Source organism: Electrona antarctica (genome assembly GCF_951216825.1).
Source record: "Electrona antarctica genome assembly, chromosome: 3".
Taxonomy (NCBI): domain Eukaryota; kingdom Metazoa; phylum Chordata; class Actinopteri; order Myctophiformes; family Myctophidae; genus Electrona; species Electrona antarctica.
Genome location: NC_136808.1, coordinates 6,251,699 through 6,278,389, shown reverse-complemented (window position 1 = coordinate 6,278,389; position 26,691 = coordinate 6,251,699).

Here is a 26,691-nt window from a genome sequence, read left to right as displayed (position 1 = left end):
GATAATGTTTTTTTTATATTGCAAAGAATGAAAACCCAAATAGGCACGTCACGACACACACAGTTAACTCTGTGTCTGTCGTCCAGTTGGGCTCTTAATTGGAACGGATTTACGGACCTCGTAAATGTCATCAGCAACAGACAGACGGACCAACAGTCGATCCAGACATCCAGTCCAAGTCCAACAGAAGATTCTAATCTATCAATCGCCTGCAGCTGTGTAGGCTACTAGGCTATGTTACTTGAATCATGATGAGGTATAATCGGTCAGGCCTAATTCCATCAATGCAAAGTTGAACTCTTTCAAGATTGCACGATAAATTGTTATTCACTTCCAGATGAAGCTACAAATTAATAGCCTAAAATGAATTAGTGTGAAAAATGCCATTTTACAACATTCCGATTCGCCAATCAGTTGTAATCAATTAAGGTGCCTACCAGGCCCGGCCTCTATACTGTATACGTAGCCTACTAGACATCTTTATGTTCCTGGAAGTGTTTATTTTCAGGTTCCATTAATCCGAATTTAGCTTTTAAACAAGGGTGTCTATGACCCTTAACAGATTACCCCCCCCCCCCCCCCCCCTACTAACACCCCCCCCACACACACACACACACACACACACACACACACACACACACACACACACACACACACACACACACGCACACGCACACACATTTATTTGATTGGCTAGTAGGCAACTTGGTGGTGATGTGACGTCACTGCAGACGAGCGCTGTCAGAGGAGGAGGATTCGGCGTTTAGAAGTCAGAAGTCTCTCTCCTCCACTGAGAGAGAGAGAGAGAGAGAAAGAGAAAGAGAGGCTCCACACACTGTGAGGAGAGAGAGAGAGAGAGAGAGAGGGGCTCCACACACAGTGAGAGGACCAGAGCACCAGGACACCCGCGGATACGAACAGAGCAACACCGCCGCGGATTGTAAATATTATAGGATTAAAGGCTTATTTCTGCGAAAGATCACCTCGCGTACCCTGTTCGTTTTTGACGGAAATCAAGCTGGCACCGAGCGAGGAGGGACCTATATTCGACCACGGATACAAATAATATTCAGCATGGACATCATGGAGCACAGGAGGCTCAGGAGCAGACATTGTGGTCGTGATATGAGCATCCATAAACGGCTATGATATGAATACCTAGCATAACGCGACTCATGCTTCGCCTGTTCATTAGAATTGCGTGCATATGCAGGTTGCAGACTTGCAACTCACCTGTTCGTTTGGCACGCCAAGGCTTCGCTATTACGACCTGTTCCATGTCCACATAACTGATGAGCCATCCATCCATCCATGCATCCATCCCTCCCTCCTCCTACACGTGGATTAGTTACCGTGCGTGGATGCCAAGGGGCACAGATTCTCACAATGGAAAAGTAAGCGCGTTTGGGTTCAGTCATCCGTTTTTTATCATTTAAACGTAGGCTATTTTAATTTCCCCGGACACACACACATATATATATATACCAGATGCATAGCCACGTTTGAAAATGTCATTTAAAAAAGTCTATAGCCTAGTGCCTACTTCTTTGATCACCCAAATCGTAAAATGTAGGCTATAGTGTAGTCAGACAGTGAGTTAGTCAAGGATATATAGCCATTTCCAGCTGGATAAAGTCCAGTATGGTCGCTTTGAAAAATGCCCTGTCACAATTCAAATGTGAGCTTGCAGGCTATATGTATTGTGACCATGACAATGCTATAGTGTATTACACCAGGGTTAATCAGCAAGGCTATATAGTCTTCTATTAGCTATAATCTTATAGATCGTCATCATGGGTCATGGCATGACGTGATCACGTCGCAGCTGATATAGTTTTCAATATTCTATTTCTTAAGGTTTTCTCAATGATTGCAGTCATTATTCACACAACAAGCCACGCCTGACAAATTGACAATAAGGTGACGGAGGTTTCGTTTCTGCCGTCGAATTTCCAATTAAGCTCTCTGACGTCAGACGTAGCTATACTGATCTGATCGGGGGAAACGTGAGTTCATCATAAGGTTGTTTTCAATTAAAGACATACAGTACCGTAGGCTACAGTACAGTACAGTACAGTACAGTACAGGGGCCTACTGTACACAGGAGGCTATACTGTTAAACAGGTTGTTTTCAATTAAAGACACACAGTACAGTACAGGGGCCTAGGCCTACTGTACACAGGACGCTATATACTGTTAAACAGCAAACGATAACAAACGTTTTTGGAGACTTGCTGATTATAGTGACCCATTGGCTTGAACATAATATTGAGAATAGTGTTAAAGCAATCCTTAATGTATTCACATGGAAGACCCACGTGTTATGGCATAATAATAATAATAATAATAATAATAATAATAATAATAATAATAATAATAATAATAGTAATAATAATAATAAGGGTAATAATATAGTAATAATAATGTACTAATAATAATAATAATAATAATAATAATAGGCCTAATCATTCATAATATAATAATGATAATAATAACAAGAAGCTATAGGCCTACTTACTATCTCAGCGAATGTATGGTTACTTACAACAAGGGCTATAGAAACTGTAATCTTATTACATCAGCTGATAGAATATATTCTTTGTTTTACTTCTAGGCCTGCAAGTGTAGGCTAACACTGCCCATGGCTGAGATGAATTTAGCAGAATGCAGCGTGGATTAAAAATTATATTATATAAGCACTAATCACTCTGAGCCTATTTAGCCTATTTAGTTTAGTAGGATTTCACTCATGTATAATTATTAGATGTGGATGAATCAGATTAGTGCTGTGATCCAGGCCCAGAACAGGCAAATAGCCAACTTTTGAGAAAATAGGACATTGTGATCTTATTGTATGGTATAGTACATGTTTGTATTGGTAGATTATTATTATTGTATACCACTGGTGGGTGGATGGTGGGTATAGATGTTATGGACCCAACATAGATTATAGCTTCAAAGCTGATAATATACAAGCTCTGTGTTAAAAGCCATTTTGACCAGGGAACGATTCTATAAATGTCTTCTAAATCCTGACAGTTTTCTGAAAAAGCCATGTTTCTATGTCAGTGGTTCTTCGATTTAAAAAAAATAGCAGACCTACAAGCTCGTAGCGCGCGCTATGAGCTTGTAGATCTTCTATTTTTCAATAGCTAAAGCATAACATAATGCTAACACCAAAAGGGGTTCCCGCCCAAAATAAGTTATAGCTGCAAAGCTGATAATATACAAGCTCTGATGTTAAAGGTGGGTGTATTCACGTTTGCACTATACTGAACATTATAGGGATTAAAGTATCCAATCCAATCCAATCCACTTTTATTTATAAAGCACATTTTACAACTCAGAGTTTACAAAGTGCTGTACAGAAGAATACAAATAAATACACTATAGGTAAACACAGAGAACAACAGCAAACACACGGAAAATACAAGACGGATATACAAAACAAGGACCATGGAAACTCAACCGGGGTTAAAAGCCAATGTGTAGAGGTGGGTCTTTAGGTGGGAGTATAAGCTTGTGATGCTGCAACAACATCATAATCATTTTTCTTTTTTTCTATAGGAGCCCTCATGCAGACATTAGACCCTGTGGCATATACCATAAGATGGAGTATGATCCTGTCTTTGGTTATCTAGCTGTATGAGTGTTATTCCACCACATAAAGCTAGATAACCGAAAGTAGGAATGTCTCCACAAACCTGTAGCCTGCTGTATACAGCCTGCATGGGGGAAGAAATCAGGCAAGAGGAGGACATGCATCCTTTACAGGTGGGTCTAACTATTCACTCCATCACAGAATGGCTTTTAGTGGTTATTATGGAACGTTTTACAGCATTTATGATGCATAAAGAGTATACTATAGACAACAGTTTGACCTGAGATCAGATTCTAAAAATGTCTTCTACATCCTGAAAGCTATGTTTCTATGTCAGTCGTTCTTCGATTTTCAAAAATAGCAGACCTACGAGCTTGTAGATCTGCTATTTTTCAATAGCATAAATAGTACTATAGATGAATAACAGTTTAAAACCCATTTTGACCTGAGATCAGATTCTAAAAATGTCTTCTACATCCTGACAGTTTTCTGAAAAAAGCTATGTTTCTATGTCACTCGTAGCGCGCCACTCGGTGGCGCGCTATGAGCTTGTAGGTCTGCTATTTTTGAAAAATCAAAAAAATTCAATAGCTAAAGCATAACATAATGCTAACACCAAAAGGGGTTCCCGCCCAAAATGGGTTACGTCCACAGTAATTATCCATAATGTATCAATGATGGATAAGGGGTCAGGACAACGAGGCCTTTTCGTGGAGGGGTCAGAATAAAATTTGGACTTAAACTGTTATTCGTCTATATAGTACTTATATGTTATTGTCAAAATCTCACCTGATTATCCTCATATTGTGTTTGGCCTATAGCAATGTTTTCCCCCCTTCCGTTGAATAGATCATAGCTATTATGTCAAAGCATTGTCTTTAACTCATGACTGTTCTACTAAACACTATGATATAATTACAACCAATCTCTTTCTAATGTAAAGAAAACATATTATCGTTCTTCAGTAGTGTTCTCCTTTATAAACTACAGTTCTCGTTACTTCAAACTCTAAAATATAGTGCCTAGAATCACATCTGACCTTTGGTCCCTATATGGGTGTGTTATAGGCTTGCTGGGTTAGTGAGTTTCGATGTCAGTGTTGAAAACACAGACTCCTTTGGGGCGGAAAACACATGCACTGCATGCACAAATGTGACTGTAGGCTATAGCATGATACTGCAGACCATATTTTAAATTGATATCCCTTTTCCAAACTCAACTACTGTACACCCATTGTGTACAGTAGATACTTCACTTTCAGTGGGATATCGTTTTTATATCCTTATGTATTGGATAAGGATGATTCCATTGCTTTTCACACAAACAAAATGATTAAGCTTTCCCCAATCCTCCTTTGTTGCGGTACTTATTAATGCGAAGTTTAGGAAGAGCAACTGGTGTACAAAATGTTATGCAGTGGCTCTTACACTTAATGCGTGTGCAAGTCCTTTTAATTGTATCATTGCTTAATATTGTGTTTTCTTTGCACCTTTCAGTAAAGATAATAATAAATGCAAGCTCAAAAAATGTATACAATTATTATCAGATCTCGTCAGTACAGCCAGCATATTTTAAACCTCACATCATTAAACAGTTATTTATCAATTTGTTTGGAATGGCTCAAAATGATTCTATCGAAGACGTGATTTTGCTTTCAATTACCAATAAATGAATCTTATGTCATCCCTGTCTTGTATAGCAATTACTGTGTGTGTGTGTGTGTGTGTGTGTGTGTGTGTGTGTGTGTGTGTGTGTGTGTGTGTGTGTGTGTGTGTGTGTGTGTGTGTGTGTGTGTGTGTGTGCGCACACGCGTGCGTGCGTGTTACTGTGTCTTGTGTGAGTGTGGGGTAATGTAATGGTGGTGTGCTGGTGGAGTGGAGTGGGGGGGTTTATTTGTATGATTTTCCCACAGTGATTGCCAGCATTTTACACCATCATGTACAGTATGCAGTTGATGGTAAATACTGTAGCTAAACAGAGATAGTAAGATGAGAGAGTACTGTATATATACAGTATGTGTAACAGCTGTTCAAAAATGTCAATTTAATCGCCGTTCCTAAATCATCAAAGATGGGAGGCATCTTAAATCCCACAAGGGCCAAGACAGGCATACAACAGAGCAGTCCACTCGTTGCTTTCTTGGCATAGATATGGAGGCCATCTTGATTGAGGGTGTTGTACGACTGCGCCTAAAATGGCTGTGTTGGCATAATACCGTATGGCGCTGCATTAATGACTATCAGCATTGCTTTGTCATGACTCCCCTAATCAGCAGCCTCTATCTCACCTCGTGTTCTTCACTATCAACCCACTCTGCTCCAAACTGAGCAGCAACACTTGTGCGGGAACCCCTTTTGGTGTTAGCATTATGTTATGCTTTAGCTATTGAAAAATAGCAGATCTACAAGCTCATAGCGCGCCACTGAGTGGCGCGCTACGAGCTTGTAGGTCTGCTATTTTTGAAAAATCTATAGTACTCTTTGTGCATCATAAATGCTGTCAAACGTGTCAACGTGTGGCAATATATAGCGACGAAACCGCAGTGTAAGTGAGATGTGCATGCATGAAGCAAAAGCACATAGGCCTGTACTGTATATAGGCCCTATACAGTATAGGCCCTATACTGTATATAGGCCTGTACATAGTATTCATCTTATATTGATTTAAATTGTGAACAAACTGACAGGAGATTGTTTGGCCTTGGATTTCGCAGCTTTTTCTTTCTTTCACTGGTAATTTCTCAGTCTCCATCTCTCTAAACACACGCACACACGCGCACACACGCGAGCACACACACACACACACGCACGCACGCGCGCACACGCACACACACACACACACACACACACACACACACACAAAATCTGATAATTCTATACTTTGTATCATCTAAATGTATTGAAATTTAAAAATGTATTTCTGATTGAGCAAATCAGTAAATATTAAATAAGATTTGTATCTTATAACTGCTACAGGGTATAAAGTCTTTATTTATTCATTTCAGATTCACCTATATAGTCAGTAAAATGGATTTGATTTGTCTTACTTATTCTTCCATTGGTGTATAGAGAAGACTCAACAATGATATACATTGATTTAATACAGAACAAACTGATGTGACACACCAGAAGTATAGCCTTCATGTGGATTTAAAATGTTAAAAAGTAGGCCTAATTATACCTCATTGTTTATGAAAATATATTAAAAAAAAATCCAAGCATGATTAAAGATTAATTATATAAATGAGATATGTGTGATACTGTTTTTGGACATGGAAGTAGGTCATTAATTAGCCTCTAATTAAGTACGCCTACAGTATTGGGCTATAGTAAAACAACATACAATTACCTGTATTTATTTCTAAAATAGGATGTGAGCCATGCTTTTCTATTTTTGCTAATTGATGATGTCACGACAGGGCGTGGTCAAGGCCAAGGTTGCCACGGTATTTAACCAGGTGGTCTGTAATCAAGCACAGGTGTTTTTAACAAACACCTTTTTTTAACCGTTTTTAACGAGAGGGCTCATTCATTGGCTGTATTCTGTTGACTGTTATTGTATGCGGAAGTGACAGATCGGCTACAGAAAATACATATATTTTCTTGTTGAACTGAATGGGCACGTTTTGGACATCAACATTATAAACTTCCATCCTCGACTTTCGGCAACTGTTGCCACAAGTATAGGCCCTACAGTTACATTGCCTTGATGGATATGTGCCTACGTTATTGAACGAAATATTGACTTTAACAGTGGATACTTGCGTCAAAAGTAAACGTGTGTGCCCAGGTTTAGTAAACCTCAAAAGATACATCATCATCATGCTCTATTTGGCTATAGGCTACTGTGCTGCATGTATATATTAGCCAGGCCAAGGCCTGACGCATTTGGGAAAGTATATGGGCACGTCTGTGCGTGCACCATGCGGTCCATGCCCAATTAGCCTGAACAAAAGCCTATTTGCGAAGTGAATAAATAGGATAATAAATAATAACTTAGGCCTACACAATACTTTCAAGCTTAAATCCTATGGGTCATAATCATTAACGTTTTAGAAGAATGGGCCTACAAAACTCTTAAGAGGTTATAGTATAGATAGAGGCTCGGGGCACGAGTTAAAGTTTTGGGACATCACATGTCCCAAATTGTGCGTGTCAATGCTGAGTTGCACATGTATTCCCATTAGCAGGTGATGCCAGTATTCACTTAAATTCTAATTTCATTTTCCCGCATATTTGTGATATTCCTTTTTCTTTTCTTTTCTTTTTTTTTCTTTTCTCTTTTTTTTCTAGCTGGGGGCTATAGTTTCTGTGGTCTTTATTTTCGGCAGCAAAGATGGAGTGCCATTGGCACGGTGTTCAGGCTCCACAATTATTTTAATTAAACACTCGCAGCTGCGCACCTGCTCGTTTGCCGATTAATTGTCCTGCATGTTTTTTTATCCTTGTATTATTTACTCCTCGATCGTCTCTGAATCGGTCGGATATTTGTTAAAATGTGTTTTAATTAACTACTGCAGTATAGGCCTACTGCCTAAGACAATGCTTAAATGTTAAATGAATAGGCTATGAATGAATAAGTATAGCCTATATATCTGATTTAGTTATATAGAAAATGTATCCAACATATTACATATAGCTCTGTGCAATTCAATGTTACCATAACGAAATCATAGAATAGCTGTTTTTTTAATTACAAATTATTAGTCACCAAATATTCAATATTGACATAGGCCTACTTACTTATTTGCCGGACTTTGTCTATTTTTAGCCGATGTCAAAAATAGAGAATATATTCAAGACAATTTGCTGCTGTATATAGTCGCGTATTCATAAAATCTCATAATTGTAAAACGGTCTTTTAACCCATATATGTACCGATTTCTACAGGATTATACCGAGGAAAGGCAGTTCCTTTGAAAGAAAGGCGTACAGTCAGAAATAAAATACAAATGTTCATCAAAGACAATAGGCCTATATATAATAAAGGAGCCACGCCGACGCTGCATGTTAATGAAAAGATGCAGACCAGCTCCGTCTCTTAATGTAATTACAGAGAGCCCTATTTAAAGGAACAGCGACATGCACATTATTCACACGAGACTCATCATAGAGGCTTGTCATGTTTGTATTGTTTTGGCCCAGCACAAAACGTCGAATGTCCAATAAGGCTTATATGAGAATGAGACGCAAGTCGCGCAACATATTTAGGCCTTAATGGGACATTTGTCAAACATCAACATTTTGTTGAAAAAGTCCCCAAATCCACCGATATTTAGGGCCAGGCCTTATAGCCTATACTTATAGCAGGCTACTAAGCTATAGGCCTATTGCCTATACAATTCTGCTGTCCGTTTCGTATGTGATGGGCTTTTATTCCGTCACGTCCTTTGCTATTATATGAACAATATTGACCTTTATCTATGGCATAATTTGAAGAAATATAGGCCTATAGCTTAGCCTATAGCCCCACCGGTACTGATGTACACACATATAAGGCCGCCTCATTCTCAGAGAGATTCAGATGACTTGTTGTAGGCCTATAATGATCTTATGCCAGATGTCTATAATAGTCGGATTTTATGCAACATCTCTATCATATTTATATAGCATAGCTAATATTAAACATAATCGAATATTAGCCTATCCTTATACCAGAACAAAGAAACTATTCCCTTTTAAGAGACATATAAGCCACCATGTTTTAATTCATTATCGGACAACTGTGCCTTTAAAAGAGAACCCACGCTTTAATTAGACCAGCTAGGTTACTTCTAATGGGGGAGGGGCCCAGACAATAATTTGCATAATATTGTCAAGGCCAACATGCATGGCAGATGCCTTGGGCTGCATGTTTATGGGCATAATATAGACTAGCTATAGAATACAATTCTTAAGATGACACAAACACAACATTTATACAATTTTAGTCAAATGTGATTCAAGCTGGTATACTCACATAATTAAGAATGTAAACGTTATAACACGTATGTAAGCACGCCTTGGATAAAGGTGCTAAATGCACCATTTACCATTATAGCCTGTTATGTCATTATGTATACATTTGAATCCTGGTATAATTATAATTATGGGGGAAGTTCTCTAAAATATCTAAGTATAACACTGTTTCACTGTTGACATTTTCACACACCAAAAAAAAGACATTTGCCTTTTGCTTTGCAAGAGCAGTTATTGTTCTTCTTGCATGTGCTTTATAATTCTCTTCTTGGCCTTTCTGGATGCTTGGAGAGCTGATGATGTTGGAGTTTGGACAGTATTAGCATCCAGTGTTAAAATAGCCGATCTACGCTGTGTGCTTGTAGATCGGCAATTTTCAGCATGCAACTAATTGTAAAATGACTTATACTGGATCTCTTGTCCACTAGTCCCTTCCTAACATTTTAGTCTAGTTTTTATTTTAATTGTCAGTATATTTAGTCTTAGTTTTAGTCATCATATAGCTTAGTTTTCATGTAGTTTCCGTTTAGTTTTCGTCAGTGGAAAAAGGTAGTCGACGAACATTTTTCGTTTTAGTTTTAGTCGACGAAATCAACACTGATAGCATCAGCATGTGTAGTTCAGTGTGTGTGTGCTGTGTAGTTCAGGGGTTCCCAAACATTGGGTCGGGACCCATTTGTGGGTCAAATCAAGACACATTTTTATGGTCCCTTTATTTTTTGTTTCCCACATTTTGTTTTTCATTATTATTATTTTCAAAACCTTTAAAAAAAAACGTTATTTTTTTTTCATTAATTCAAAACAAATTAAAAAAAAGTTCCAGTCATTTCATGAAGATTCCATGAATTTGAAAACAAATGTTTAAAGAAGTAGTGGAAAAATAGCCAATCTACAAGATCATAACCTGAGCTTGTAGCTCTGCTTGTAGAGATTTTCTCATTTCTGTAGTTTGGGAACCACAGCTGTAGTTGATGGCTGTGGACTGGATATGTGAAATGCTGAAATCATATAGGAAATGTATAAAAAATATATATATGTACAGTATATATGTATATGTATATATGTATAAAATGTATTTGAAGGGAAAACATTTAGAGAAATTTAATTAGCCTACTGTAAAATATTTCACATGTTAAGGGACAGCATTAATCACTTTAATCTGGCATCTATTTTTGGGCATTAAGGTTCATATTTAAAAATTCCACAAAATGAATTAGCAAAAATTGCGGAATGCACATTGTGGGCTTGTACAGTAGGTCATCTATTTGACATCATTGTACACTCATAGATCATTTACTCTACACTTAAACATGCAGCTCTTAAAACTCAGAAAAGGGTGAATGTTGTTTTCTGCCAATGCGGCCCACCCAGAGGCCAGACATATAGCCTAAACCTATACGCATGCGGCCCACCCAGACATATAGCCTAAACCTATACGCATGCGGCCCACCCAGACATATAGCCTAAACCTATACGCATGCGGCCCACCCAGACATATACCCTAAACCTATACGCATGCGGCCCACCCAGAGGCCAGACATATAGCCTAAACCTATACGCATGCGGCCCACCCAGACATATAGCCTAAACCTATACGCATGCGGCCCACCCAGACATATAGCCTAAACCTATACGCATGCGGCCCACCCAGACATATAGCCTAAACCTATACGCATGCGGCCCACCCAGACATATACCCTAAACCTATACGCATGCGGCCCACCCAGACATATAGCCTAAACCTATACGCATGCGGCCCACCCAGACATATAGCCTAAACCTATACGCATGCGGCCCACCCAGACATATAGCCTAAACCTATACGCATGCGGCCCACCCAGACACATAGCCTAAACCTATACGCATGCACCATAACCCATTCTGGGCGGGAACCCCTTTTGGTGTTTTAACTAAGCATTATGTTATACTTTAGCTATTGAAAAATAGCAGATCTACAAGCTCATAGTGCGCCACCGAGTGGCGCGCTATGAGCTTGTAAGTCTGCTATTTTTGAAAAATCGTGAAAATGCGGCACAAATCTTTGAAAATATATTCTTTCAGAAGACTTCTTTTTTTTATTTTGACGTCAGGCCTAAATGGGATAAAGTAAAGACTGTACACATGGGTTGCTGGCGGTTCATGCTGTGCGCCGCTGCAGCTGCATCGCCCGCCGCGCTGTTGGTAAATAGTAGCCCCAGATTCCACATTATCATTCTGATCCTGGCTCCACTCCACAATGGCTGTTTTGTGAAAGGAGCACTTGACAGAGGTCCACCACCCCTTTTCTCCCCAACACTGAATGTCTGTCTGTGTGGGTGCTGCTGCTGCTGCTGCAGGAAATACAGGGTAATGAGGTGGGAACAACGCCCCGCAGCAGACCAGACAGTGGCAGATGCCTGCATTTGCGAAACAGCCACAAGAGTGTGTCCCACGGAAAAAGTTGTCCTTTTGTCATGTGTTTTTAAAACTTTTCGGTGTCACGGACCCCTTTTTGTATAGCGTATATAGACAGTATTTCTGAGGACCCCCTTGTGGACTAGGGGCTCCATTTTCGTTACCGCTAGACCCCTTATCCCTAAACGTCTTTGCCTTTTTTTTACTATTTTGCAAAAAAAAATTGAATAGTTAAAATGGCCAGTCTGCAAGCTCACAACGTGTCAATGTAGATTGGCTAGTTGAACGATTCAAAAATGTTTTTCAAAATAGGCAAAAAAGGCAAAGAAGTTTAGGGATAAGGGGTTTAGCGGTGACGAAAATGGAGCCCTATATGTACCAGATGTAGAGGAAAACATTGCATTGTCCTGCTGTCTATAATTTAGCTATGGTGAAGGAAATTGGATACCTATAATGTGAAGGATGCATGGGGCCTGCTTTGCACTGCAAAGTCTGTGTATAGGGCTTGTGTATAGTATAGGCTCAAGTGCACTAATTCAGCTATAAAGCCACATACAGTACAACATATGAATAGCAATAGTATAACACGTTTGGGCCTTGGGTATACATATTATTTCAAAAGAAGATTCTCAGACCCCCTGGACACATAGCCCATGGACCCCCCAGACCCAAGTTTGAGAATCACTGCGTTTGTTTGCGAACCCCTTTTGGTGTTTTAACTAAGCGTTATGTTATACTATAGCTTTTGAAAAATAGCAGATCTACAAGCTCAACCGAGTGGCGCGCTACGAGCTTGTAGGTCTGCTATTTTTGAAAAATGGTAAAAATGCGGCACAAATCTTTGAATATATATTCTTTCAGAGCAAATTTTTTTTTATTCCGACGTCAGGTCTGAATGGGATAAGATTCAATGGCTATGCTGAACTTTATATATGCTGAAGGGATGGCCCTATATAGCATAACGTATCTCTCTTAGATGGGTTCATTCATCACTTTTGAGAGACACCATCAAAGCTCATCAAAGTCAGTCTCACCATCAGAGCTGATCTGTCAGGAGAGACCCTGAGATAGGGTGACCAGATGTCCCTCTTTGCATGGGACAGTCCCTCATTTCCAAGACTTTTCAGGCGTCCCACATATTGAGACCCTGTCCCACATTGTGACTGCCAGGCAATTGCATCAGTGTTCAAATGCCCTAATAGTTAGTCCCCTAATAGTTGGCCTTCTGTTGTAAAGCTCTCTCATTGTCTCTTCCTGCAAGCTGTGTTTTTAAGCCTGTTAAAATAGCATAAAAATAAAAATAAAGCATGATTTTAAAACAAAATGTGAGACACCAAAGGAGTTTATAAATGATAGCCAATAGGCCTATGGTCGAATATGACATCAAGGCATTTAATAGCAACTCAAGTAGTGCTAACCCGGTACTCCAGTATTGCTTGGGACCCATCCCACTTGTCCCTCGAATGAACAGTTTGGATCTGGTCACCCTACCCTGAGAGGAGGTCGTATATGTTCTGTGGTCTTTCAGTTGTTTTCCCTCCACAAGGATATACCTCAGCTGCGATCCTGTCTTTAATCTGGGGATAAATGCGATTATCCTGCTATGGCTTGTTCTCGGCTTTGTAACAGCAACAGGGGACCTTTCACAGCTCCCCCCTTTCCCATGGCTGAGTGGGCCTGAGCGTCTATAAGACCCCTGACATGGCCCAGTCCCCCATTCATATAGGCTGAGTGGGCCTGGGCGTCTAGACCATGGCTCAGTCCCACATTCATATAGGCTGTATATGATCAAGCAAACGGTCATGTGATATCTCGGGTCTATACCGTAGGTGAAGGACATTTATATTAACCCACTTTGACCTGAGATCAGATTTGATTTTTCTAAAATACCAGACCTACAAGCTCGTAGCGCACCACTCGGTGGCGCGCTATGAGCTTGTAGATCTGCTATTTTTCTGAAAAACCCTGTTTCTATATGTGTCAGTGGTTCTCAAACATTTTCATGTTCCAGAGACCCCCGCAGAAGCAAAGATATGAGTTAAAAATGTTCGCTCTGAAAGAATACATATAAAGATTTGCGCCACATTTTCATGGTTTTTCAAAAATAGCAGACCTATACAAGCTCGTAGCGCGGCACCGATCTGCTATTTTTCAACAGCTAAAGCATAACATAATGCTTAAAAACACCAAAAGGGGTTCCCGCCCAGAGTGGGTTAAGTGTTTTATAAAAGCATGCTTTTAAATCAAAGTAATCAAACTACAGATTTATTTTTAAATATATATTAAAACCTGCGACCTACGCTCGCAAATTATTATTTACGGCATTCATTACGTTAAAACGTCAACATTGAGGTATCACAAAATCGGCAGGGTGAATCCTTAAAGACACGGATCCCCCCATTGTCGACATCGCATGGGCCTGTCTGCGCAGCATTCAATTTCACACGAAGGATCGCAGGCTGACAGTCAAGTTCAAGTTCACAGTGGTGCAGGGGATGTCTAGACTCGCCCCAATTGAGATTCCTTACTTCTTCATTCACTTTTGTCACTGCTAAGCCCCCCGGTCCCCGCCCCCATGGAAATGTCTCATGCAATCTGACTGAGGGGGGGAGGACGGGACGGGACCCCCATGTTCTGTGGTGACTCCGTGGTGTTACTGTGACAGAGGGGCTATGGACGGTGTTGTTATGGCAGCAGGCTATGCTGCCCCAGTAATGTGCTTCATGGTGAAAAGGACAGCCTGTCAGAGAGTGTGTGAGAGGAGTCTGGGAGTCTCCCAGGTTCCCCTACAGCTGGGCACAGGCACCCTGTACCCCACCCCACCCGTCCCCCAATGCCCCCCCCCCCCCCCCCCTCTCTCTGTCCCCTTCAAACACCATGACCGGGAGCCTGGGAACACGAGCATTTCACATTCATCAGACTCCCCATCCCACCCCTTCCAGCCAGCCCTCCCTCCCTCCATCCCTCACAACCTCAACATAAGATTATCTGTCTAAGTGTCTATATCTTCTATTGCTTCATCCCTTTATAATAATAATAAGTCTTGCCCTAACCCATTTAGGCCTGACGTCGAAATAAATAAAGTCTTCTGAAAGAATATAATATTCAAAGATTTGTGCCACATTTTCACGATTTAAAAAAAATAGCAGACAATAGTAGATCTCTATTGAAAAATAGCAGATCTACAAGCTCGTAGCGCGCCACTCGGTGGCGTGCTATGAGCTTGTAGATCTGCTATTTTTCAATAGAGGGTATGCGCGTGACATCATCATCAAACCCAGAAGTTATGCAGGAATGCCTACTGAGTGGCAAAAAAACGACTTTCTGGCCTTGACAGCCCATGCATCCAAACAGAAAAGTCCTATCTGATTGCATTAAACAACGTTAAACAATGTTAAACTCACTTTGCATGTTGCTTTGCCACTCGATTTGCCACTCGATGTGCCATTCACTTTAAGCATGCGCATACCCTCTATAGCTAAAGTATAACATAATGCTTAGTTAAAACACTTTGCTCTCCCAGTTCTATACTGAGTTCATCACGTCAAACTGAATTTCACTATACAGTCATATATTATTGCCAGATCACACACCACTCAGGAAGTGTGTGTGTGTGTGTGGTGTGTGTGCGTGCGTGCGTGCGTGCGTGCATGCGTGCGTGCGTGCGTGCGTGCGTGCGTGCGTGCGCGTGTGTGTGTGTGTGTTTTATGTCTAAATTATACTTCATAATATACGAATAATGTTCCTATTTTTAGGGTTGAAAAGTATACATTTGACAATAGCATAGAAAATGTCTAGTATCATGTCACGTGTGTGTGTGTGTGTGTGTGTGTGTGTGTGTGTGTGTGTGTGTGTGTGTGTGTGTGTGTGTGTGTGTGTGTGTGTGTGTGTGTGTGTGTGTGTGTGTGTGTGTGTGTGTGTGTGTGTGTGTGTGTGTGTGTGTGAGAGAGAGAGAGGGAGTGTGTGTTTTATGTCTAAATTATACTTCATAATATACGAATAATGTTCCTATTTTTAGGGTTGAAAAGTATACATTTGACAATAGCATAGAAAATGTCTAGTATCATGTCACGTGTGTGTGTGTGTGTGTGTGTGTGTGTGTGTGTGTGTGTGTGTGTGTGTGTGTGTGTGTGTGTGTGTGTGTGTGTGTGAGAGAGAGAGAGAGAGAGAGAGAGAGGGAGGGAGTGTTATTTAGTTGAGGTCTCATTTAAGTTTGAAGAGGAGAATTTAGCATAAAACGCTGATGATTTGCATAAGCTGTATGCTGTCTAAGGGGCTTTGAGGCAGCAGCCAGAGAAAAGATATGAGAGAACATAAAAAAAGAGTGAGGTCCTGCATTATGGAAAACACAAAAAGAAACAGAAGATTTGAATAAGGGAGAGGGTGAAAATTGGAAGAGAAAGGATCCAACCAGGCCCCCACACTGGGATTACATTGTCCAGAAACCTCCTAATGTATAATAGTGAAATAGCAACTTGCAATGCACTGCATGTAGAACATTGATTCCATCAGCATCTCATGTTAAGAAACGCAAATAATAGATAGTAAATGTGGACACTGTGTTGATGAGGACAATGGACCTCGTTTAAGACATTTAAGCCTAAAAGAAAAGTCTTCAGAAAGAATATATATTCAAAGATTTGTGCCGCATTTTTACGATTTTTCAAAAATAGCAGATCTACAAGCTCGTAGCGCGCCACTCGCGCTACGAGCTTGTAGATCTGCTATTTTTCAATAGCTAAAGCATAACATAATGCTAACACTAAATGGGGTTCCCGCCCACAATGGGTTAAGACAATTCATTTTTGGTTTTCCAATCCTTTTGAAAATCTCATTAACGTAAAACTCCATCTTAATTATTGTACTGTTACTCTACTCATTAGATATCACCAGCATTGTGTAATTATGTTTTGTGGTCGTTTGTTGTTGTTTTTCTATAGGAAAGGATGCGGATGCTGATGATGCTATGGGTGCTGATGGTGCTATGGGTGCTATCTATGGATAGTGTGGATATTCAAAGCTCATAAAAGGACCAGAGATCACATGGTGCCATTAATTATTGTTCTACTGTAACACCACTTGTATAGGAGCCATTATGATGGTTCTATATTATTGGTTTAGGTTGGCATAATTATTTTTGAACACTTGGTGGCGGGCTTTAGATTTGACAGCACTGGGTGTGTATTTAGAGGATCACTCAGGTGCACTAATCAGATCAGATAGGACACAGCTGGGATGGTGGGAGCACACCGCTTCTTAACAGCAGCCAGAACAGAGACAGACCTATTGCTACAATAACATCACTGGTATGTTCATGTTCAACAAACTTGCTCAATAAATACACCAAAACTGGATTTAAGACGGGGCATCCATCTGTTTTGTTTCTGTTAGCACTCTGCGTAGTGTCACTCCCAGCACCTGGGAAGTAACGTGCAAATATACTGTACTACTACTGTAAATACAGTAAATATACTGTACATTGGAAGGTGAAAGATTGCCGTTATACACCACTAATGGAATAAAGGTTGCTGGATGTCAATGAGGACTTACTGACAAGCTTCTAACTAAAAGCACGTATTGACACCAGATCTGGTATATAATATGAACATACCTTTAACCACTTTAACCACACTTTAACAAAACAATAATCAGGAGTGTGCCAACCGTATTATATTATTTCTTTACACGTTGACTGATATTGAAAAATAATATTTTGATATTTAAAAAAGGCTTAATATTTCAAATAATATTTTGACTTGAAAATACTTTATCTGATCAGAATATACATAAATGTTGATATTCTTTGATATAAACAATAGAGGGTAGGCCTATGCGCACAACATCATCATCATCATCATACCCGGAAGTTATGCGGGAACGCCTAGCTGAGTGGCAAAAAACTACTTTCTGGCCTTGAAAGCCCCATACATCCATTCCACACAAAGGTCCTATCTGATTGCAGTACGATGTTAAACTCACTTTGCCACTCAATTTTCCACTCACTTTAATATGCATGCACACCCTCTATTCTGTAAAGTAATTGCTGTATGCTGTTTTGGGGTTCCCTATACTTATTTTTTCCAAGGGTTTCCATATAGATTTCGTTTATCATGTGTTTGTCACAATCTCTCAAATTCAGCATTACTTCATGAAGCTGGAGTGAAACCTTTCTCAAACTGTTATATGATTGAAAGCTCATGCTTGTGTTATTTTCAAACTGGTTTGGAGACAATGTAAAATATATACTGTACACAATAAAATATATTTTCAAGAGTTGGTCATGATTTTGTGTTATTAGACAAAAAGTGTCCTTTATTTTCAACATGCTTACAAAGCGGGACTTGTCAGCACCATGGACAGCAGCAGGCTATATTATTGTCCAAACTATATGGAATAGATGTAATGTAATCGCTTTACCCATTTAGACCTGAGGACGATTCTATACAAGGTTCTGAAAAACCCATGTTTCTGTGTCAGTGGTTCTCAAAGTTTTTCATGTCAAGGACCCCTAGAATTATCTGTATTTGCCTGCTGACCCCCATCTGAAAATATGTTGTTCAATGAACCTCCCCAGAAGCAAAGATTTGAGTTAAAAACGCTCTGAAAGAAAATATATTCAAAGATTTGAGGCACATTTTCACGATTTTTCAAAAATAGCAGATCTACAAGTTCATAGCGCGGCACTCGGTGCTGCGCTATGAGCTTGTAGATCTGCTATTTTTCAATAGCTAAAGTATAACGTAATGCTTTAAAACACCAAAAGGGGTTAAACGTGAGTTGCCAGAATCCTTCCTCTGTACCAAATGGCTATGGGAAAGACCAGCTTGTCCGCATTATCAGTGGTAATAATTCCAATGCTTTCTGATGTCCATGTAAAATTGCCATCTCTTTTCCCATGTAAACCAGACACTTTCCATTTTCCATGAATGGCTTGAACATCTTCCAATTATTTTCAAAATATGAGCTTGGATTTTGGAATATTAATTTGAGTCTCCTGCTGATTATTTGGAACAGTAGACTCCACAAAATGTCTTTCCCACCACAAAATAATGAGTCACAGATTCAGTTTCAGCAAGGATTGTCAAATTCCCCACACGTTCCATTTGATTCGTTAGTCAGTCCACTTTTCACAGTCAGTTTGCACTCTTCGTACATTCTCCACACATTCCTCACTGTCCTGTAAAGGTGACAATAACAAGTATTTATTTTTAAGGCAATGAATTAAATCTTTAGTGTCCAATATGTCCAAAGAGGAATTGTGTCGCAGACGGGAGTCATGACCCTTCGGACTCGGGGCACAATTTGACCACACACAATCAATTAATAGACATCTGCTAACTGCTAGCACGTTCAGCTCATTGCATCCCAAATGCCATGATTACATTTTTCTGAACCTTTCAATATGAAAACAAACGTATGACAGTAATGACCTGATCCTTGATGCATGTATTTTTATTTCATGAAACAAGAAAGAAAGCAAACATCACTGATGGCCCAGTGGTCAATCTATACTGCGCTATCCAAATAAAGGTAGAAAGATAGATATATATTTTTGAAAATATAACAGACTGACCAGAATAGAACAGCTAGTGTTTAGAAATGTGCAATTTAATGTAGAAGTACAACACTTGTTACATTGTGGATGTTATCAAGTGTCTCCCCAGGGCCTTGTAAGCAATCAGAGGTCAAGGTCAATCCGAGGCATCAGAGGTCAAGGTCATGGCCTCGGTTGTGACCAGTGGGACGCAGACTATTCCCAAGTGGCCAATAACTTATCATCCAAGTAATGATATATAAAATACTTATTGTCTACAGCAGGGGTCCTCAATAGGCCACGACCGGACCGCGGACCACCTTTCTGTGGACCCTGGACAGATTAAAAAAAAGAAAAAACTTGAAACTTGAAAAAATAAGTGTTCTTTGTGCCTCAACACAATACCTCTCATTTGCTGTGCATTTTTGGAGGGGAATATTTGTGAAACATTCTATTTCCATACTCTGCACCCCAGTATTGGTTGGTTGCGAGGGGATCCGATTTGTATAAGCTTGCCTTGGTGTGACTACTAAAAAATATAGAGCCCCGCTCTCCGCTGGCCGCTGCGTGGCCCGCGTCGCGCTCGATCATGGGACCGGACCTTAGTCTTTTTCAAAAATTATTAGTGGACCTTCAGCATTTCTAGTTGAGGACCCCTGTTCTACAGTTTAGTTGCATAAAGTGCACAGTAATATCAGTAATATCCTACATTAGTTTAACTCAGAGAGTTTACAAGTGTAACATAACATTACATTACATTTGCCTTCACATTTCTACACTCTTTGCTACATTTACACTGAGGCTTTTACTGTGTGCACGACTTTAACGTTTTAGCAGAATTCATGTAAGGTTAGTGTTACTGTAATTTTACTGTTGGGGCATATTTTAAGTATATGTAATCAGAATCGCTTTAATCACAATAATGAATTGACACTGACAGAATTCATTATTGCATAAAGTTGGTGTTTTATGGCTACTAACTAACACCAGTGCATTATGACAAACACGATTTTAACCAACCTTTTCATTTCCTTAACTAGAACAAAACTAATAATTTAAAAAAGAAAAGTTATTTCATGCTGCAAGTTCACAATAATGTTAACAATTCAGCTAAAAAACTAACTGGTATTGTGCTTTGAATAAACGCTATAGTGTTTATGCATGCGGATGACTTCATCTTTTGCTGGCTTTCCTCATATTTGATCTGTATAATTCCTTAATCCAGGATATAGTTCGCAATCCATTAATCATTCTTCCTCCAATTCAAGCCTGGGAGTCTTCTGAACCGAGCCAAAAGCCGTATGTGAACGCATATGGAGTTATGGACCACAATGAGCTATACTCCCCGTCATGTGTCCAGGGTCATGTGTACTGTAGTATGAGTGATGTGGAACAGCACTGAAGTCAGAGGAGCCAGACAGACCTGACCAGAAGAGAGTTGTTCTGTCACACGGTGCACTTGATGACCATTTGTATTCATTCATTTAGCCAGCTCAGATTTTATGCTTGTCAAGTGATGATAGATGTGGTCTATTGTAACGGGAGTCACTAAGGGACCCCATACATTATACCATCGCTGAGAAATTAATCTCCAGACTTGCTGCGAGAAGAACAAAAGCACCATTTTTTTTGTGCGCTCCATTATAATTTGCAAGTAAATTAAATACTTCTCGTGACAGTTTGGTCAGTTGACATTTCTACGCTCAAATATTATTATTATTTTTTGTAACAATAGATAAGAAGTTGTACAATAGAGGCAACTGTACTGAATGTGATTCACATTTAACAGTCAGAGCTGTTGTGCCATATCATGCTTATGATATTGAATGTTTTGTGGGGGATTCATATTTCAACTGTATACTCCAAATATAGCCTCCCCTCAATCTGTATATACTAGACTGTGGATTGATATGATTATTCTCACACCAGCTGTCAACATCACTGTATTAAATATAATTTAGAACCCATCAACGTATTGTAGAACTCTGTATTAAATATCATTAGAACCCATCAACTTATTGTAGAACTCTATTAAAGAAGTGCAAGTGATATGGTTAAAACAAATGTGTTTTTTAAAGAAATGTATCGGCTTCAATTTCATAATGCTCCAGTTCCAATTTTGTCTGCTTCATTTCTTTGTCTCATCACTTCAATTTTCACTTTTTCCTGCATGAGTTGTCTCTCCTGATTGGATAAAATACTGTAGGTATCCCAAACTGAAAATTCATTTTCCATTTACTAAAAGAGCTGGAGAGACAACTGCTTTAACAAAAATATATCACTTACTGTAATTTTAACCCATTTTGAGTGGGAACCCCTTTTGGTGGTTACATACATTATGTTATAATTTAGCTATTGAAAAATAGCAGATCTACAAGCTCATAGCGCGCCACCGAGTGGCGCGCTATGAGCTTGTAGATCTGCTATTTTTGAAAAATCGTTAAAATGTGCATCAAATCTTTCAGAAAATTGTCATGATTTAGAAAACTTTTTTTAATAAAATCAGAACCCATAGCATATACCATACAATTATGACCCTCTTGAATCGGCGGGAATAGAGAGGACCAGTTGTTTTTCACTTACATGGTTGAACTTGCCACCTAAATATATAGAAATACATTGCAATTAAGTAGACCAAATCCTTAGTGTTAATTCAGCTTTGAAGATCTGTACACATGGAACCAAAATGGCTTACAGGTCCACTTGGTTCCATTTGTACTCTCTTCAGAGATGAATTATTAACACCAAGGATTGACCTGTCCATTTGGTTCCATTTCTATACTCTCCCCATGCATAGTTGAATTAACACTAAGGATTTGACTGTGTTCATACCGTATGGAGGGCTCCAGATTATTGCCTGTAGTCATTTATATCTTCCAAACCAGTGAGCAATAAAGCCTGTATTCTGTGTTAGCATAAGAATAGAAACAGGTCCTGTGAACTTCACTGACCTATTGACCCAGCTCCGAAGACATGAATAGCACCACTTTCAGGCACCCCAGCCTCTCAAATAGGCTTTAACCATGCCTAAAGTCCCAATCATGGTAATTTAATATATTTTAAGCCTCTGGCTGCTTTACTAGAGGCCCAGTACAGTTTTATTTTAGGCATTATTCACTCTCATCTCATCATAACCAATCCTTATTTTGGGACATATGAAGGGCTGCTATGACTAGATTATTAAAATGTGGGTTATGAAGAGGACGCGCAAAGACAGAAAATGTAAAAAAAAGAAAAAAGAAAAAAGAAGAATAAAAAAAAAGACGAAAGAAAAAGGAAGACAGAAGACGCTCCAACACCCGGGAGTCAATTATCAGGCCGTGAGAAATTCTCTCTGGTGGTGAATTCAAGGTTATGATCCATTTGGTTCCATCTGTACACACTCTTGATTTGAATTAGCACTGTGGGCGAGTCCGGAACTCAAGGCTATATACTGCCATTTTGAGATCTGTTTACGGAATTCCTGACTGTTCATGGAAGTTGGTGGGAATGGGAATGGGAATGGCTGCCCTGAAGAGATTATACATTTTTTTGGGTCTGAAAAGTTCAAATGTCAAGGTCACAATTATTACGGTCAAGGTTAAAGCTTAGAATGGATTTTCATGAAACTTGGAGGGAAGTATATAGGCTGACCCGAAGAGATGTGCTGTTTACGGAGCGATTACAATTATTGTAGGAGTAGTTTGTACAACAAAGGATAATAGTAGTTATTGTTTCCACTCATTAGTGTGCCATTTTATTGAATTTTTTTTAATTTATAAAACTCCACTCGACAAGGTTATAGTCAATTTGGGTTTTAACCCATTCAGAGAATATCAGAAGAAAAGAAATCCTGGTAGATCAGAAAATGGGGGGGAGGGGGACCAAGATCATAAGCACTAATTGAAATGAGACAGGAGCATCGAAACATGTCGAGCGAGTCCAAACGGAACAAAAAACAACAGTGTGCACAACATTTAGTCAGGGTCACAGTGTGTAACAGTGGAGTGCATTCAGCGCTATGAATGAGGGTACAGAAGACCCTGAGTTGTGTGAGTGAGCAGGAAGTGACATAGTGGTGTTATTGTATGTCCAGTCTAGCCCATTTAGGTCTGACGTCGAAACTTTAAATAATTAATACCTATGTTTCTATATCAGAGGTGCTCAATATTTCATGTCAAGGACCCCACAAATTATATGTAATTGGCCGCCGACCCCCATTAGAAAATATGTTGTTCCCGGGACCTCCCCCCCCCCCCCAGAAGCAAAGATTTGAGTAAAAAACATTCGCCCTGAAAGAATATATATTCAATGATTTGCGCCACATTTTCACGATTATTCAAAAATAGCAGATCTACAAGCTCATAGCGAGCCACTCGGTGGCGCGCTATGAGCTTGTAGGTCTGCTATTTTTCAATAGCTAAAGCATAACATAATGCTTAAAACACCAAAAGGGGTTCCCGTTAAGAATGAGCTAGAGAGAGAGAGAGAGAGAGAGAGAGTCTCTTTTCGGGTCTTTTTCAGGACATTGGGGCCGCGGTCCATTTGGCACACTGAGTGAATGTTAATTAGGCAGTTGGGCAATCAGCCAACCTGCAACTCTCTACAGACCAATAGATCTGCTCTTTTCTAGCCCTTCTTCTAATTCAATGTTTCCCCAAACACTGGAGGGAAGAAAAAAATCTTTGAAGAAGTATTGAAAATATCACTATACTTCTTCAATGACACGTTGTTGTGAGCTAAGTAGATCTGTTATTTTCCCACCCCGGGGGAGACATTTTCAATTTTGGGTTTAGCTCGAGCTAAAAAGTTTGGTAACCACTGTTACTGTTAATGAATTGCCTAGAAAGGTGTTGGGGGAAAAAAGAAAAACACAAAACTGCAAAATATACATTTTAGTGATGAAGTAGTGTTTTCTATCACAGTCCTAATCTGTAGTATGTGTCTCTGATGTCTTGGTATAGTGGGCAGGTGGTTAGGAAGTGGATCTGTTTCCACATTTTGTGTGCAGTGGGTGCATACTCTGTCTTCCCTTGGGAGCGGGGTCTGTCTGTCTGTCTGTCTGTCTGTCTTTCTCTATTGCAAGGCTGTGTTCACTGAGTCTGACAGTCTGTATACCTAGTCAATGCTTTCCTAAGTTTTGGGCGTTTACTGTGCTCACTGCTCAGGTATTCAGCTATTCTCTTTTTAGTGATAGACAGCATTCCATTTTGCTTTTCCAAACACCTGCTTTGTGCTCAATTAACCTCACCACCTTCCACAGCACTTGCAGGTCCTGGGAAGAGCGCTTTCCATGGCCCCTGACAGCATATTCTGGCCTCGGTTGTAGCCGATCTCATAACCTTTTCTGAGACCTGGAATTTCCTCAGTCGCCTGAGTAGAGGTTCCACAGGAGTTGCCTTGCCTTCTTGGCCTCTGTGTGCATTCTCCAAGTCAGGTCCTCTTGATGTGCCACCTAAGGAAAACATTCCAAATTGCTGCATGGTTGCCCGTTGATCAGGAGAGGCATCAGGAGAGACCTCTGCTTCTGCATACAGAGAAGTCCATGATCCCAGGCCCAGGCACCTATAGGCTGCTGAGCCAGCCTGACGGTTATAGCTCAACCGTCTGGGCACCTATAGGCTTCTGAGCCAGCCTGATGGTTATAGCTCAACCGTCTGGGCACCTATAGGCTGCTGAGCCAGCCTGATGGTTATAGCTCAACCGTCTGGGCACCTAGGCTGCTGAGCCAGCCTGACGGTTAGCTCAACCGTCTGGGCACCTATGGGCTGCTGACATATATACAAAAATAAGTCCATGATCCTCTCCTTTGTGGTTCCAATGTTCAGGAAGAGGCTGTTTTGCCACCTCCTCCAGAAAGGCCCTCGTGTCGTCGGTTGAGATAGCCCACCTGTCGTCAGCCAGCTTAACAAAAAAACTGATGAAACCATAAATACCTTTTATACCTTGCAAATGCAAATACTAGCTTTCCAAAATGATGATGAATTCATGATGATGAATGTCAATATATGACTATGCATGTCTATAAGAAATTAGAAAACAGCTATAGTTTGAGTCACTGTCACTGTGGCACCATCTGGTGGTAATGTAAGATAATCTCATTATGAGAGAATTCCCTCTGGGGAGATTTCCACTTCCTGTTTGTTGTTCTTCCACAAATTGGAATGACAAATCATGACATAAACAGTTGGAATGACAAATCATGACATAAATAGAAGGAAAAAATATAACTTTGTAAAATTATTATTCTAAAGTTATTGTTAACATTCCTTTTCACAATTTCACACAAACCTAGTGAAAACTACAAGCTCACAATGTGTCATATAGTGAGTGCGACATGCATGTAGGCTTGTAGATCTGCAGTTTTCACTAGTCACTTTATGTTTTTAAATAGTTGTAAAAAATAGGATATTAAAGGTTTGCACTCGACAGAGACATACATTCTATGTAGTTCATTGTTTCAGTTCAATGGGATGGCTGTTAATTGGCCTTGGAAGAGTAGGCACAGATGGACATTTACTAAAGAAAGAGATGGCTAGGGCCAGGGCCATGAAGGCACCTAGGCTGGTAATCCAGTTTGACAGCGAGTCGCAGGTTCGAGTCCCGAGCCCTTGCTGCGTGTCCTCCCCGTCTCTCTCCCCCTCTCCTGTCAAACTATCAATGAAGGCAAAGAAGCCAAAAAAATATCTTTAAAAAACAGAAAGAGATGCCTGGTCCTCAGTGCCGTATGTATAGGAGTTGAGAATTCATAAGGCCCCCCGGCCCCTTACAGGCATGCGGCAAGCCGCGTAGGCCTTTGTTTTGCTGTATATGTGGAACATAGCCTCAATTGCACCTTCTTAAAGTAAATGGAACATAACCTACTGTGAAGTTTACCTAAGTTTGCTACTACAGGGAAAACATGCACATGTATGTTACTATTTTGTTTGTTTGTTTTTTTACTTTTTGATTGCTCTTTCTTGCACTCTTTATTCTGTCCCTCTGTTTGCTGTGCTTGCTGTGTTTTTTAAGTGGTGCAACCACTTCCTTAAGTGACTATGTGTGTGTGTGGGTGGGTGGGTGGGTGGCTGGCTGGGTGGCTGGGTGCCTGGGTATGAGCACGAAAATAGCATGGTTGTTTCTCACCACCTGTGCGCAACCTAACACACACACAAACACACACGCACATATTAACTGTATATATGGTGATTTCGGGTGTACCAGTACAGTACAGTGACAGTACAGTA